Source organism: Triticum urartu, chromosome 1A, assembly GCF_056163025.1.
Source record: "Triticum urartu cultivar PI428250 chromosome 1A, HENAU_Tu73, whole genome shotgun sequence".
NCBI lineage: Eukaryota > Viridiplantae > Streptophyta > Magnoliopsida > Poales > Poaceae > Triticum > Triticum urartu.
This window is the reverse complement of record NC_141873.1, coordinates 483,271,595-483,288,686: the sequence shown is the minus strand read 5'-3', so window position 1 is coordinate 483,288,686 and position 17,092 is coordinate 483,271,595.

Below are 17,092 nucleotides of genomic sequence, written 5' to 3'. Positions count from 1 at the left end.
ATCCTCGCGTTCCCAGGTAGCTTCACGGTCGGAATGGTGTGACCACTTGACTTTGAGAAATTTGATTGACTTGTTGCGAGTCTTGCGTTCAGTCTCTTCAAGAATAGCAACTGGGTGCTCACGATAGGAGAGATCTTCTTGGAGCTCAATGTCCTCGAAGTTGACGGTGCGGTCAGGAGTCTTGAAGCACTTTCGAAGCTGAGAGACATGGAACACGTCATGAACATTTGCAAAGTTTGAAGGAAGCTCGAGTTGATAGGCGAGGTCGCCTCTCTTGCTGACAATCTTGAAAGGTCCCACGTATCTGGGGGCAAGCTTCCCTTTGATACCGAAGCGACGAGTACCTTTCATAGGAGAGACGCGGAGGTAAACATGATCTCCGATCTCGAAAGCCAAATCGCGGTGCTTACTATCATAGTAGCTCTTCTGGCGGGATTGGGCTGCTTTGAGGTTATCACGAATGACTTTGCACATTTCTTCTGCCTCTGTGATTAAGTCATTACCCAAAAGCTGACGTTCCCCGGTTTCAGACCAGTTGAGAGGGGTACAGCACTTCCTGCCATACAGAATTTCAAATGGGGCCTTGCCCGAACTTGCTTGAAAACTGTTGTTGTAGGAGAATTCAGCATAAGGAAGACAATCCTCCCATTTCATGCCGAAAGAGATCACACAAGCCCTGAGCATATCTTCAAGAATCTGGTTTACACGCTCGACTTGACCACTTGTTTGAGGATGGAAAGCAGTGCTGAAGCGGATGTTGGTGCCCATGGCCTTCTGAAAAGAATCCCAAAACTTGGAGGTAAAGATGCTGCCACGGTCTGAAGATATCACTTGAGGGATACCGTGCAGAGAGACAATTCGAGAGGTATAGAGTTCCGCCAATTGAGCTGCAGTGATCGACTCTTTGATAGGCAGAAAGTGAGCCACTTTGGTGAGTTTGTTGATGACAACGAATATAGCATCATTGCCACGCTTGGACTTTGGAAACCCAGTCACGAAGTCCATTTCAATGTGATCAAACTTCCATTCTGGAATGGCAAGAGGTTGGAGGAGACCTGCTGGCCTTTGGTGTTCTGCCTTCACTCTTCTGCAGACATCACATTCATTCACGAATTGAGCGATCTCGCGCTTCATTCGGGTCCACCAATAAGCTTGCTTGAGGTCCTGATACATCTTCGTGCTCCTAGGGTGGATGGAGAGGAGAGAATTGTGAGCCTCGTTCATGATCACTTTACGAAGTTCACCTTTGGGTACAACAATTCGATCCTCGAAGAAGAGAGTATACTTATCATCAAGGCGGTAGCACTTCTACTTGGGTTGACTCTTGGAAATCCCAATCTTCACCTTTTTCACCATAGCATCAAGAAGCTGGGCTTGGCGAATCTGGTCTTCCAAGGTAGGAGAGACTTGAAGGTTGGCGAGGAAACCTTGAGGAACAACTTCCAGATTCCGTTTGCGGAAAGCTTCACAAAGCTCGGGTTGATAAGGCTTAAGAATCAGACTGTTGCAATAAGCCTTCCTGCTCAATGCGTCAGCAATCACATTGGCCTTTCCTGGAGTATACTCAATACTCGGATTATAATCTTGAATCATCTCGACCCATCGAGTTTGGCTGAGGTTGAGATTAGGCTGAGTGAAGATGTACTTGAGACTCTTGTGATCAGTGAAAATGTCCACTTTTCTTCCCAAAAGAAGATGTCTCCAAGTCAAAAGAGCATGCACAACTGCCGCCAACTCGAGATCATGAGTGGGGTAGTTCTTCTCATTAGGCTTCAACTGGCGAGATGTATAAGCAACAACTTTTCTTCTCTTGCATCAACACTGCGCCAAGACCTTGGAGAGAGGCATCACAAAAGACCTCGTACGATTTGGATTCATCAGGCGGAGTTAGAACTGGAGCAGTGATCAATTTCTCTTTCAAAGTGTTGAAAGCAATATCACACTCCGGAGACCAAACGTACTTGACGTGCTTCTGAAGAAGATTTGAGAGAGTCTGCGATCTTAGAAAAGTTTTCAATGAATCTTCGGCAATAACTTGCGAGACCGAGAAAACTACGGAGTTGCTTCATGTTCTGAGGAGGTTCCCAATTCACAATTGTAGACACCTTCTCAGGATTCACGGCAATGCCCTTAGCAGAGATGATATGACCAAGATAAAGAACCTCATCGAGCCAAAATTCACACTTGGAGAACTTGGCGTAGAATTGGTGTTCCCTGAGCTTATCGAGAACCAAACGCAAGTGTTTGGCATGATCTTCCTTGTTCTTCGAGAAAACCAGAATGTCGTCGAGATAGACCAAAATGAAGTCATTGGTGTAGGCATTGAAGATGAAGTTCATCATGCGAGAGAACGTCGGAGGAGCGTTGACGAGGCCAAAAGACATGACAATGTATTCATATGAACCAAAGCTTGTCCTGAAAGCCGTCTTGGGAATATCTTGCTCACAGATACGAATCTGATGATAACCCATACGGAGATCAAGCTTGGAGAATACTTGAGCACCTTTGAGTTGTTCGAACAGCTCATTGATGTTAGGAAGTGGGTATTTGTTCTTGATGGTCTTCTTGTTCAAAGGACGGTAATCAACACAAAGTCGGTCCGTTCCATCCTTCTTCTTCACGAAAAGAACACCACAACCCCACGGAGAAGAACTAGGCCGGATGAGACCCATTCTCTCTTGCTCATCGAGTTGCTTCTTCAGCTCCTTCAACTCTTCAGGTCCGAGCTTGTAAGGACGTTTGCACACAGGTTCCGTACCGGGCTCAAGATCAATAACGAATTCAACTGGCCGGTGCGGAGGCCTTCTTGGAAGGTCTTCCGGAAAGACGTCTTGATATTCGCAAACGACTGGAATTTGCGAGATAGCATCCAGTTCACCCCTCTCATTGAGAGAAAACAGACGGATGGTATCATCACGAGCGGCAAAGACAATTACATCCTCAGACGAATGAGTCAATTGAATCTGCCTGGCTGCACAATCAAGCTGAGCCTTGTGCTTAGAAAGCCAATCCATTCCGAGAATAAGATCAATATCCGAGTTACCAAGAACCACCGGAGAAGAGAGAAACTTGTAGTCGCCCAACGTGATAGTAACATCCGGAGCAATAGCGCTTGCATTCATGAATTTACCCGGAGAAACAACAGATAACTGTCTAGGCAAATCTTGTAAAGGCAACTCATGCTTAGAAACAAATGGTCTCGAGATGAAACAATGCGATGCACCCGTGTCAAAAAGAACTTTAGCAGGAATATCATTAACAGGAAGGTTACCCATAATCACATCTGGCGAGTCCTCTGCCTGAGCTGCATTCAACAAGTTGACCTTGGTGGACTTGGGGTTATGCTTGACCACAGCTGTACTTGCCGATCTCACAGGAGGAGGAGGAAGACGCCTCTGGTTGAAACACTTGTTGGCATAGTGACCCTTTTCTTGGCACTTGTTGCACGTGACCTCTGAAAGCGGACGGTGGTACGGAGCATTCGATCTTGGAGGTTGAGACGAAGTCTTGTTCTGAAAGCCAGGGTTGGGTGGGTGGGAAGAACCACTGCCACCTTTGCTCTTCTGCTGATACGGCTGACGGAATGGAGGAGGAGGAAGCCAATACTTCTGCTGCTTGGCCACTTGAGTAGAGGAAGAAGGAGTAGCATCTCTGACTCGCTTCTTGGAAGCATCACACCTCAACTGAGCAGCCTCTTGCTTCAATGCCATGTTGTAGAACTCATCGTATCTCAATGGCTCAAAGAGGACAAGAGCGAGCTGAATTTCTTCTCTGAGACCACCCCTGAACTGGTATATCATGCTCTTCTCATCAGGTACGTCCTGCTTGGCAAAGCGGGCGAGCTTCTGGAACAACTTGTTGTAGTCATAGATAGACAAAGAGCCTTGCTTCAAGTTGCGGAATTCCTCACGCTTACTTTCAACCACGCTCTGAGGGATGTGATGAGCTCGGAAATCTTGACGGAAATCATCCCAAGTGATCAGACGTCCACCTCTGGAATCCTTGTACTGCTGGAACCATTCTGCAGCTTGATCTTTGAGTTGGAAGGAAGCGAACTTGACGAAATCTTCAGGCCTGACGTTGCTGCACTCAAAATGCTTACACAGATCCACAAGCCAATCGTCAGCATCGGATGCCTCAACACAATTGCTGAACGTCTTTGGCCCATTAGCAAGGAACTGGTTCAGTGTAGCAAAATGATTCTGATTGTTGCCTTGATTCCCTTGGCTGCCTTGATTGCGCTCTTGGAGGATTTGCATGATCAACTGTGTGTTTGCATTGGTTGCGGCCATCACAGCTTGTCATGCCTCCGGAGGAGGTGGAGGTGGTGGCGGATCAGGATTCGGAGTCGTGCGCATTGGAGGAGCCATCCTGAAGAGGTTGACATCCATTAGCACATTGATAGACAAATGAGGCTGAATCCAACGGAATGAAAATTGCAACATAAAGTCTTCACATCCGAACAAAATGAACGAATGCATTCCTCTTGAAATGGTCACATATCCATAAATTGCGAAGCCACGTAGAATTAGGTAGAAGAAGTAAATCAACAAGGTACGGATCAAGAACGAATAATCAGTAAGAAATCCCAATCTCAAACCAATATCTGTGGAAGAAGAACTAGAGCTACGAGAATTCCCACCTATGAAACTCCCGAACCTTTCCGGATATGCAATCAGGTGTTGGGGATACAGGGGAAGCATAATATCTCACCCAAATCTAGCAAATCCTACATCCAGCTGTATCCATCCTTCAACACATAACCAAGAAACCTTCGGAAACCATCTACCTCAACCTTCGAAAAGCATCCGTTATACAAGTTATGGTGATACTCCCGAACTCCCGCCCCAGTACTGGATGGCGTCGAGGTTATCTCACCAACGAACTGCATAAAAGAGATTTTCGACGTCGGCGTACTAAACTCAAGTATTCCAGAATTGCAACGATAAAATTATGATGACAACACCTTAGAGCTCAACTCCCCGGGACACTTCCACTAAACCCCTGACAGGAGGCACCAAGACAATGTTCTCATCATAAAACCATCGGAACGATTCCAAGATACCGGCGTGATCCTAAATTTTTTTTAGTGAAATTTGAGAAGAGAAGAGTCAAAACTCTACGTCATGATGCCTTACCAGAGCGATGAGGAGACTGGGAAGTAAAAAGAATTCCTAAACTCTCCGATATATAATTCCTAAATGACTCAAAACATTTTTCTAGACACAACTCGGCTGCTAAAAACGATCAAGCAATGGGGCTCCTAAGGTCGGGGAAGGCTCTGATACCAACTTGTAACACCCTCGATGTGACTATATCTCCCACGTGTCGAGGCACGACTTAGAGGCATAATCACATTGAAGGCATATGTCGCAAGTCAGGTAGTCATCACAAACATCCCATGTAATATAGATAAAGAAAAGGGATAACATAGTTGGCTTACACTCGCCACGTCAATCAAGTTCATAAATAACATACATCATCCAAACACTCATGGCCCGACTACGGCGCCAAAATAGAAGATAACCCAACATGCGACACGGTCCCGATCACCCCAACTGGGCACCACTACTGATCATCAGGAAAAGAGACATAGTAACGCTGAGAGTCCTCGTCGAACTCCCACTTGAGCTCGTACGCGTCACCTGGAGCAGAATCACCTGGACCTGCATCTGGTGTAATAGTAATCTATGAGCCACAGGGACTCAGCAATCTCACACCCTCGCGATCAAGACTATTTAAGCTTATAGGAAGGGTAAGGTAAAAATATATGTGGAGCTGCAGCAAGGGACTAGCATATATGGTGGCTAACTTATGCGCAAATGAGAGCAAGAAGAGAAGGCAAAGCGCGAGCGAGAAACTAGAGAGCAACCTGCGCAAACATTACTCCAACACCGTGTCCACTTCCCAGACTCCGCCGAGAAGAGGCCATCACGGTAACACACACGGTTGATTCATTTTAATTAAAATAAGGTTCAAGTTATCTACAACCGGACATTAACAAATTCCCATCTGCCCATAACCACGGACACAGCTTTCGAAAGTTCAATCCCTGCAGGGGAGTCCCAACTTAGCCCATGACAAGCTCTCACGGTCAACGAAGGAATAGACCTCCACCCGAGACATTCCGATCAGACTCGGTATCCCGGTACAACAAGACATTTCGACAGGTTAAAACAAGACCAGCAACACTGCCCGAATGTGCCGACAAATCCTGATAGGAGCTGCACATATCTCGTTCTCAGGGCACACTCAGATGAGCCAGACGTCGGGTAGGCCAGCCCAGAGTTGCTCCTGGTAGCCCCGGACATCGCTCAGTTGGACCAACACTCAGAGGAGCACTGGCCCGGGGGGGTTTAAATAAGATGACCCTCGGGCTCCGAAAACCCAAGGGAAAAAGAGGCTAGGTGGAAAATGGTAAAACCAAGGTTGGGCATTGCCGGAGAAGCTTTAATCAAGGCGAACTATCAAGGGGTTCCCATTATAACCCAACCGCGTAAGGAACGCAAAATCCGGGAACATAACACCGATATGACGGAAACTAGGGCGGCAAGAGTGGAACAAAACACTAGGCGAGAGGCCGAGCCTTCCACCTTTTACCAAGTATATAGATGCATTAAGATAACAAGGTAATATGATGATATCCCAACAAGTAAATAAATGTTCCAACAAGGAACGCCTTCAATCTTCACCTGCAACTAGCAACGCTATAAGAGGGGCTGAGCAAAGCGGTAACATAGCCAATCAACGGTTTGCTAGGACATGGTGGGTTAGAGGTTTAACATGGCAATTTGGGAGGCTGACAAGCAGAAGGTAGGCATCGTAGCATTGGCATAGCAAAAGAGCGAGAAAACTAGCATAGCAAAGGTAGTAGTGATTTCGAGGGTATGATCATCTTGCCTTCAAAGCTGTCAGAGTTGACTGAATCCTCGAAAGCAAACTCAACGGGCTCCTCGTTAGCGAACTCATCTCCCGGGTCTACCCAAACAAGACAAACAAGCAATAAGGATACAATCAACCACGAGCAAACTCAAACAACACGATGCAAAGATGATATGCTATGCGGGATGCGATGCGGGATGCATATGCAAGATATGACAGGAAATACATGAACCTGGCCTCAACATGGAAATCCAAGTGTGCCACTGGAAAGATGGGATGAAATCGCTTGAAAATGATATAAAGATCGCCGGAATCGGAGTTACGGTTTGGAAATGGCAAGCGATTCAAATATGACACCGGTCTGCGATTTACAGCAAGTAGGCATCTAAATGCAATGAGATGAACATGCTACAGCACTCAAACAAGACAACAAAATACATGGCAGGGAAGCATTCAAGATGCTTAACAAAAGTCTAGCACTGAGCTACGGCCAATTCATCCATTAATAGGTTCAAACAAGCATGGCAAAAACGCAAATGGTAAACAGATCTCAGGCTTAGTGAAATTAACACTTGTCTGAAATTTCAGATCATATAGCCCCCTTCGGAGCAACAAAACAACATGCTACAGGACCTGATTATGACAAAGAAGAACACGGCATGGAGCTACTCAAATAGCTTAACAAAAGTCCCTTAGTGACCTTGAGCCAAAAGGGATCGGAAAATATACTAAGAAGCACACGAACATAGCAAAAACATAATCAGTTTTCAGACTTTGTGAAAACTGACACATGCTGAAACATAACTCAAGTATGCATGTTTACGAGCTCAATGCACTCACTACGGAGCAAGTCATGCCAAGGCAATCATACATCCATTAAGAAGGCACAAAGTGCAAGCTAGACATGGCAAGAACAAAGGCATAGCATGCACGGATCAACTACAACATCACCGGCAATATTGCAAACGAGTTGACAATCTGCCTAGATTCACAACGAAGCAAAAGTAGAGCTCGATTGACTCAAGCTAGTGTGCTCCATAATTGCAAACAAAGACGTGGATGGATAGAGCACTACAAGATTAACAAAACTCCTTTACTGATCATCCTCAAAAGAGGCACGGATCACTAGGAAACAACATGAACATATGGCATCATGAACTAAACCATCCCATGACTTAGTGAAATTACTAAGTCCCTGAAAACAGAGTTACCGAGTGCCTCACTTTGCAAGCTTGCACTAGGCACCACACACATCACAAAAATACATGGGTTGCACCTCTGTAAAGATGAGAAAACCCTGGACAAAACATATGTAGAGCATCAGGGCATATCATGCACACAATAATCATGGCAAAAATGACGAATGTCTAAGATGGAGTAGCAGATCTGACAATTAACTCAAGTAGCCCTCTTCTAACAGCATTTCGGGCCTCAAGATGAACTCAAATGAAAATGATGCAATGGAATGAAATGATGTACTCTCTGAGATGAACATTTTGATATGCTATATGCATCAATCGGAGCTACGGATGCAAAGTTACGAGACCTCAAACAGGGGCACTTGAATCTGCAATTTCAGGACTTAACATGGTTACTCAGCCCACATTTAGCGACACCGAAAAGGCCCAAACAAGGCTTCTGTACAACTTTTTGAAGTCATTGAGCTTAATTAATAACTTAAGAAAAATTAGATTACAGTGGAACCTACTTAAAAGCTGTCACAAGCAAATAAATAATTCAACGGGTCCCACTTGTGCGTCTGCGCGTGTGTGTGCGTGTGTCTGTGTGAGAGAGAGAGATAGAGAGAGAAGACCCATCGGTCGATGCTCGTAAATACATCTTTCAGCCATATGCATTGCTGATGCTCGGTAAAAACTTATATAGTTGACACAATCATATAGAACATCATAGCACACTGAACTTGCATACAAAAATTTCACGCAGGCGGCACAATCAGGATGGAAGCAGTGGATCGCTACGGGAAGGGCTATGTTGAAACCAACGAAGTCGTACATAAGGTTCATCGTCTTTATCAATGACGGGGAAATATCTTGAATGTTGTGCAAAGAAAACAGACAACACAATAAGTTCTGCTAGCACATTAAGTTGACGTACAACCCTTTCTAAAAAAAGTTCAGGTACAAAATTAGAACATGTCACAATCAAATGTACTGTACTGGCATATCAATGCTTCACACCCATAGCTCAGATTTAACTAGTACTCCCTCCGTACGGGAAAAGTTGTCCACATGGCAGTGTATTTGTTTTTTTGCAAAAAAACCCATAGAGTTTTAAACACGTCACAAATAAGTCCATCTCCTTCCTTCCTCCTCCCCGTCGCCCGCGCCTTGCAGCCATCGTCGGCTACCCACCTGCGTCGCCGCCCGCCTGGATCTGCGCCGCGACCAACACCAGAACCGTGGCCCAGCCCGCGACCAACAACAGCGCCGCTGCCCGCTTGCACCTGTGCCGTGGCTTACCACCTGCACCGCCCGCCGTGAAGGCGACCTGCGCCGGCGCCCTCCTCGAGCTACGCCGCCGGCCCCGTTGAAGGTCGCCGCCCACGTTCGCCCACCTTCGCCGCCCACCTGCGCCTTCGATTTCGTCCGCTTCGGCCGCCGGCGCCATGAACAATTCTGGCCACTCCCGCCTCTCATGCTGCTACTGGTGGACGATGCCGGCGCCGTGGACCTCTGATGCTACTTTTGCCTTTTCCCCTGCCCCCCCTCTGCTGCCACTCCCGCCTGTGTTGGTGAGTCTGCCCCGCCCGCCTCTGCTACTGCTGCTGTTCAATTTGTTGCTGTGAGTCTGAATTTGCTGTTCTCAGTACAGGCGGAGAAAATTCAGTCAGAGGATACAAAGCTAGAGAAATAATCCAGGACAAAGGTTGTACACTGCTGCTAAATGATGAACAGATTATAGTGAAAATTTAGTTTGATGCCATCAAATTCATTGAGTAATACTCTTGGCATTCTTGGAGATCTGCTAGTTTTTGGAAGTTTTTCTTGCTACAGTTAACTGAAAATGTTCAGTGTTCCAATACTATAGAGAAACTGCAGTGCTTGTAATTCAGTTATGACTCCTTTACTAAAACTGTAGTGTTTTCTAAAACTGAGATGTAAACTAAAGGAGTTTGTGATTTGGAGAAGCTGTAGCATACTCCAACAAGTGATAAATGCACTCAAAAGTTCACTGAGAAAATGCAGAGGCTGCTCACTTGTTACTGAAAGTTTTCTGGAGTGATAAATGCACGCAAAAGAAGTTCAGTTAACTGTTACTGTTGCTGTATGAATTCCAACCAGGTCAATTTGTTGTCAATTACTCTGTAATACTCAACCAGGTTTATGCAAAATGAAGATCAGCCATGTTTATTTGGATTTATTTGAATCATTTGAATTTATTTGCTTTATTTGAATTTATACACCATTTGTCCAATTGCAAACATACCTAAAGTTTCCAACTGTCCAATTTCAGTCATTCATTTTACAGAGAGCTAAGCATAGCCATGACTCTTCCCTAAATATTCCTGTAGAATCAATTCAAGCAGCACAAAACTGAAAACTGAAAACTGCCACAACCCCTTAACTAAGAGTTGATAAAAACATGTCCCTAAAATTGGAATTATTTGAATTAACTAGGTTTATTCTTCTTCATATACAGAAAAGATGAATATTGTTCATCTACTAGTTACTTCAAATTTAGAACTGAATAAACACTTGTCATCTTCATTAAACACTTGTACATCTAGAGTGGTTTTAAACTTAGAATGCACCAAGTACTAATATCATTTGCCAGGCTACACACCATCTACTTGGAGTAGACAGCAAGATTCACAAAGACATGCACGCTTCAACAGACTTGTGAATGCTAGCAAAGTGATAAGTAAAAACTTGGATGTTCTCAAAAATATAGCACCAGAGGACATTAAGTGAACTGGCCTGTATGCTAAAGGCAAGGAAATGCCACCTTCTTTTCTTCTTCGAGCAGTTGATGAACTGGCCTGTATGCTGCAGCTACACATAGGTTCTGCAGAAAATGCACCGAAAGAGTTACACACAGGTGAAGTAAGTGGAAAGCAACATTTAATCTCCACTTCTTTTATTTTGGTAGTGAAATTCAATCTGAATTTTGTAAGCACAGAAAATGCATCAATACTGAACATTTATTCCCACCTCCACCACCATCTTGTCAGTTTCGATAGTGTGTGTATGGAGTAGTTTTGACGGGAGTATAATTGTGCATCATGTAAACATTATGAGAATGATTAAGGGTTCAACAATCAGATTATAATTATGACCAGAACAGAGGAACAAATATCATGGTTAGTTTTATGTAAAAAAAAATCAGAAATTGAGTTACTCACTTGAAGTTACTATAGTTACTCACTTGAACTTATTGTAGTAGTGGCCAAAATTCAGAAAAGTTACTAAACAACAGAAGTAGTGGCCAAAATTCAAAGTACTAAAAAGATTCTACACTAAATATACAGTGTTATCCATGTTCTGTATCTAGGACATTTGAATTATTCAGAGAAGGATAATGCAAACTGAAAAGTGTTACGCAAACTGAAAACTGATCCATGTTCTGTATCCAAGACACTAATTTTTGACATTTGAAGCTACATTTCAATTGTTATACCTCTGTCAATTATTGAATTATTCAGAATATTTAAATTATTCAGAGATCCATGTTCTATATCCAGGATAATGCAAACTGAAAAGTGTTAAAAAGACCATGTGTTTTTTGGGGTCAAAATCTACTTGTAAAACTGAAAAGTGAAAATAAAAATGGAGAATGTTGTGTCTCCCACTCACGCGCTAAAAAAAACTACGACACATTTTTTATCTGTTTGTGTAGGTCCCACCTATCAGGAAGGATGGGCGCGTACACGAACAGGTACGACTCATCAGTCTACCCGCATAGCCTTTTCGTTTAGTCTACCTAGCCGTCTAATCAACTGCCTGCACGCCACTTCTCCCATTTACTTCTCCATTGGGAACCAATTCTCCTCGGCTTCTTCACCTCCCCTTCGTCTTCATTTGCATCCAAACCCCACTGCATTCACATTGTTTTAACCTCTTTAAATAAGCATCTAGTACTTCAGTTAGACTAGCCATCTAATCCTAATTCTCCAAACCATAGCCCTCCGTTCCAGCGGTTCCAAATGGCGGAAGAGATCGAGATGCAGGTTTTTAGCGTCCAACATGTCCTCGTCGAAGGCTCGATGTGCATAGTTGCCACCGTCACCGTCCACCCAAGGGTTGTTCGGCAGTGGATCAACAATGTATCCAACTCCCTCGAAAAGGTAGAGACGAGGGTCATCGGTCTCGACGCAGAGTACACGGAGCGTGCCCCTGGGAATATCCAGTGCACCGCCGTCCTTCAACTGTGCCACGAAGATGATGTTTTGGTGTACCACATCATACACTCGCCCTCCATACCACGTGATCTTCACGATTTCTTGTCTCGGGAGGACATATACTTCTGTAGGGCAGCCATCGAAGGGGACAAACAGAAGCTGGAGCCGTACAACCTTGATTTGAAAAGCATCGCTGACCTACAAACCAGAATCAAAATTCCTGTAGAAGATTGTGATAAACAGACACCATCCCTATTCGACATAGCAAATTTTGTGCTCGGTACAAATCTTCGGAAGGGTGACGAGACGGTGGCATTAAGGTCGTCTGGATGGGAGAATTATCCCTTGACGTACGAGCGGATAAAATATGCTGCCCTCAATGCCCGTGTGAGTTTCGAGATAGCTGCAAGGTCCAAAGAGCTTGTTGCGAAGCCGTCTCCCACAGAGAATGAGAAGAAGAAGAAGAAGAAGAAGAAGAAGAAGAAGAAGAAGAAGAAGAAGAAGAAGAAGAAGAAGAAGAAGAAGAAGAAAAGGCTGCACCAGCAGGAGGGCATCATGGATGGATGAACTATTTCCTCTCTTGTAAAAAAAATTATTCCCTCTCGGTGTATATTGATATAGATGGACTATTTCGATGGTGTGCATGTATTTGGAACAGAGTGGTTGTGTGGGTCCGCTTGACTATAAGGAACTATTTATCCGCATATATAGCTTTCTTTGCTACTCCTTCCAGTGATCGGTATGCAGTGCATGTGTCCGTAGACATGACAACTTGTGTGCATGACATGTGGGCCACCTAAAATGCGGCGAGCATCAAGTTTCTACCACAGCTACCCACGATTCCCACGACGCCGCTCGAACCCATGAAACCACACGTCCCCCGACCTGCGGCTCACCCCTCTTGGCCCCATTGCCCCTCTGCCTATGGGAGCATTACATGTGGACCAGTCACCTATCGGGTCCACATGTTATTGACTCAAAGGTAGGTGTAGTAAGGCGCTGAAGCTCAGTCCCGATGGCCCTGAGAGGGAAATGTAACTCCTGCGCCAGGGCTTGTGGTGCTCCCGCAGCACGAACTCGTGCCAAACTCAAGATTTGTTTCTTTACTATACATGCACGCAACGATTTAATGGACATTGTAATCTCAACATGTGATGGGGAGCTCTAAATTTGAATTTGAAACTTATAAAACAAAAAGATTCAAAACAAATAAACTGGGAGAGAGGGAGCATATCATAGGATGTGTCCCATACAAAATAAGTCCCCTGGTTTGTCACCGCGAAGATGCGGTTAGAAAGGAGCACAACATCTTCCTAATCGTACGGCAACAAATCGGCCGCAGACAACATGGTCCGCCTTTAACCGCCATGTGCAAGGTTCGTGCTATCTTATTCAATCTCACCGTGGTTCCATCGTACCAATTCATGCGGTGGCCCGTTGCATGGCTAATCCCAATGTTGGACAAAGGTTCTACGGGAACGGTGTCACCATGGTAAATGTTGTGCAAATTGATGTTGGTACCCTCCTGTACATATGCAAGCCAATCTCCACTCGCACCGAGCCTAACCTATGAAACAGTGGGTAGGGGGAGAATTAGGAAATGGACACGGAAGTAGTCTTTAGAATGCATTTACTACGTGATCAAACTCATCTTACCTGCTCATCGGAGGAAATCCGAGTGCCCCTCAACGTCGGCATCTCAAGGGGCGTCAACTTGCAACTACGGCCACGCCGCGCTGGAGAGACCCCCAAGGAAACATCCTCGTGCGTTCCACGGAACATCAAGATGCATTTGTATGAGTAGTTTATCTTGTGAGAGAAAAGGATGAACGAGGGAAGGCCTCTAGAGATAGAGATGGACACTACTACTACCAATGTGCTGGCCCGTGCGTTGCAATGGATCCAAAGTAGTAGAATAATACTTGTTCACGTGCTTGAAATATAAACACTCTAGTTTTGATATACATGTGTTAGCAGACATGACAGCTTGTCCATGGAAGTTGAACCACGGCGACCATCACGTTTCTTGTTTCTACCACTGCCACACCCACACGCGATTCCCACGACGCCGCTCCAACCCACGGCATGACGTCCCCCGACGTGGACATGGATCCTCTGACGTGGCTATGACTGCCTTGCCCTGCCTTTCCTTCGCTGACAGGTGGGACCCACGCTTATGGGTCCCACATGTCAGTGACAAAATGGTAGGATTGTTTGCGTCAGGGGATCCTCATCCCCCCGATGTGCCCCTCACTCCTCTTGGCCCCACCGCTCCTCTGCCTTTGTGTGCATGACATGCGGCCCAGCTGAACTGCGGCGACCATCAACTTTCTACCACAGACACACCCGATTGGACGCGGTTTGCCTGCTCCGCTACTGTGCTCCGATCCGTACTCCCGCACCATCGAATTTTCATCCAGCGGCTGTGACACATTTCGTCCCGGGCATCAATCCTCACTTGGAGTACTTATGTACTCCCTTCGGTCCTTTTTACTCTGCACATTGGATTTGTCGTAAGTCAAATTTTGCTAAGTTTGACCAAATTTATATTAGAAATTATTAGCATCTATAATATCTAATAAATATAATATGAAAATATATTCCAAGATGAATCTAATGATATTGGTGTTGTTATGTGAATGTCTATAATTTTTTATATAAACTTGGTCAAAGTTGGATGAGATTGACTTCGGACAAACCTAATATGCAGAGTAAAAAGGACCGGAGGGAGTACTATAGGTAGTACCCGCCGGTGTGGCCATCTATGCCTCGTAACGCCCAGCTGTGGCACCCTCGCCACGGCCACGCCACCACCGGCCGGTTCATCTTGAACGAGTGAGTTGCGAACCACGGCACCACCATGAGAATGACATGTGGGCCAGCCACATTTAAGGTCCGCATGTCATTGACTCATAGGGCGGGCACTAAGCCACTGAAGTTCGGTCCCGTGGGCCCCGAGAGGGAAATGTAACTCCTGCGGCAGGCCTTGTGGTGCTCCCGCAGTACGAGCTCGTGCCAAAACTGGAATTTGTTTCTTACTACTACCAACTAGTACTAGTAAGGTACACGTGCATTGCACGCATGAGATTCTGGTGGTTTATGCATTATGCTTCTACATGTGGAGCTTTCTGGATTCTAACATGTGGAAAAATCTGGTGGAATGTAAGGTTAGGCAAGTTTGATTAACTTAGGTGAGTGTTTGGTTCAAGCCACACCTTAGGCAAGCCACACTAAGGCCCCACATGACATACACACAAAAAATGTGGCAAGATTCCCTTAGGCTTGCCAACTTGTTTCTCTCGGTTTGAAGAACTAATAGCTTTGCCTAAGCTTAGTTGTGGCAAAGTTAGTCATGAATTAAGTTCAACCATGGAGTCTTCTAGATTATACATGTGGCAGAATCTGTTGGATGATATCCAACGGCCAGTAGTGCTCGGATTTGCTATCTTTGTATCGTCGGATTGGCTTCATCCAACGACCAACTTTCAAAGTTTTTCACACACTATATAGGGGGTATAGATATAGATGTGCCGATCCGTTGCAATGGATCCAAAGTATATATATATCTATTTAGTGGAGTGCACTCTAAACACATTATCTATTTATTTTTCTCTAACCTTCCGTAGCCATGCAACCAAGCCACATAAGCTTCATGGGTGCCCCCACATCATATTATTCATACTACATTGATTGAAAAAAAGATAAATCACCCAAAACAAGATCTTCCCGTTTTTTGTTCCTACGATGTTGTGCCGTGCACGTACCTACTAGTTGTATAGTGGTAGTACTAGTAATATAGTATTAGGAGTACAAACTTGGTACTAGTAGGAGTAGTACTAGTACGGAATGCTCCTACTCTATCAATGAGCCCCGTCTGACACCAAATTTCTTGGCTTCCGTGCTACAGCTAGATCTTCCCCTTGTTTTTGTTTTCCAACCCGGCGGCGGGCGGGGTGTCGGTTTTCTCAACGGCAGTCCCACATGAAAGTGAAAATGCTAGGAAACATGCCTTCCCTAAGCTATGTGTCATGCCGGACGGGCCGTGTTGTACTCCGATTCCCGGGCGTGGGGGGTGCGACGCGAACGCGGCAGGCCTTTTCCTTTTACCAGCAATGTGCCCGTGCGTTGCGACGGATCCAAAGTAGTAGAATAGTAGTATTTGTTCACAAACTTGAAAGAAATCACTATTGTTTTGATATACTCCTAATATATTACTCCCTCCGTACCTAAATATTTGTCTTTTTTAAGATTTCAAATGGGCTATCACATACGGATTATATAGACATATTGTAGTGTTTCTAGCAAGATGCCCACACGATGCACGAAGTTGATGGAAAAGGTAAGCACAACTTATAAATTGATGGATGGAGTACTAGTTACAGTGATGCATATAATTAAGCAAAGGGATCGCACATGTCGGTATTGACTGGAACGAGAATGCAACAGCACAATAAGAATTAAGGCCACGATGATGCGATCACAGTGGTGGCTACAGAAGGCAAGAAGAAAGATGGATCCACGAACGTACGACCTCCTCCTCCTCAACTTAGTGCGCTGGGCCACCGACCGGTGGCTAAGGAGCGGCGGCTTTTGTGGCGAGGTCGAGGTGCTTCTTAGCAAAGGCATCCAAGGCTTCCAGCCGGTTGAGGAAGGCCAACGTCATAGCGTCCTCACTGGCCTTGTAGATACCTATGTACACGATTTCCTCGTACATGTGGATGTGTAGGTCGACGAATTCTTGCAGGGCGAGGCGCCTCACGGCGAGTGCGACCTCCAGGTGGACATTCTTCGTGGCGTCGGCGGGCAGTCGCAGGGCCACCATTGCTTGAAAGAGGTTCCGGCCATGGAGGC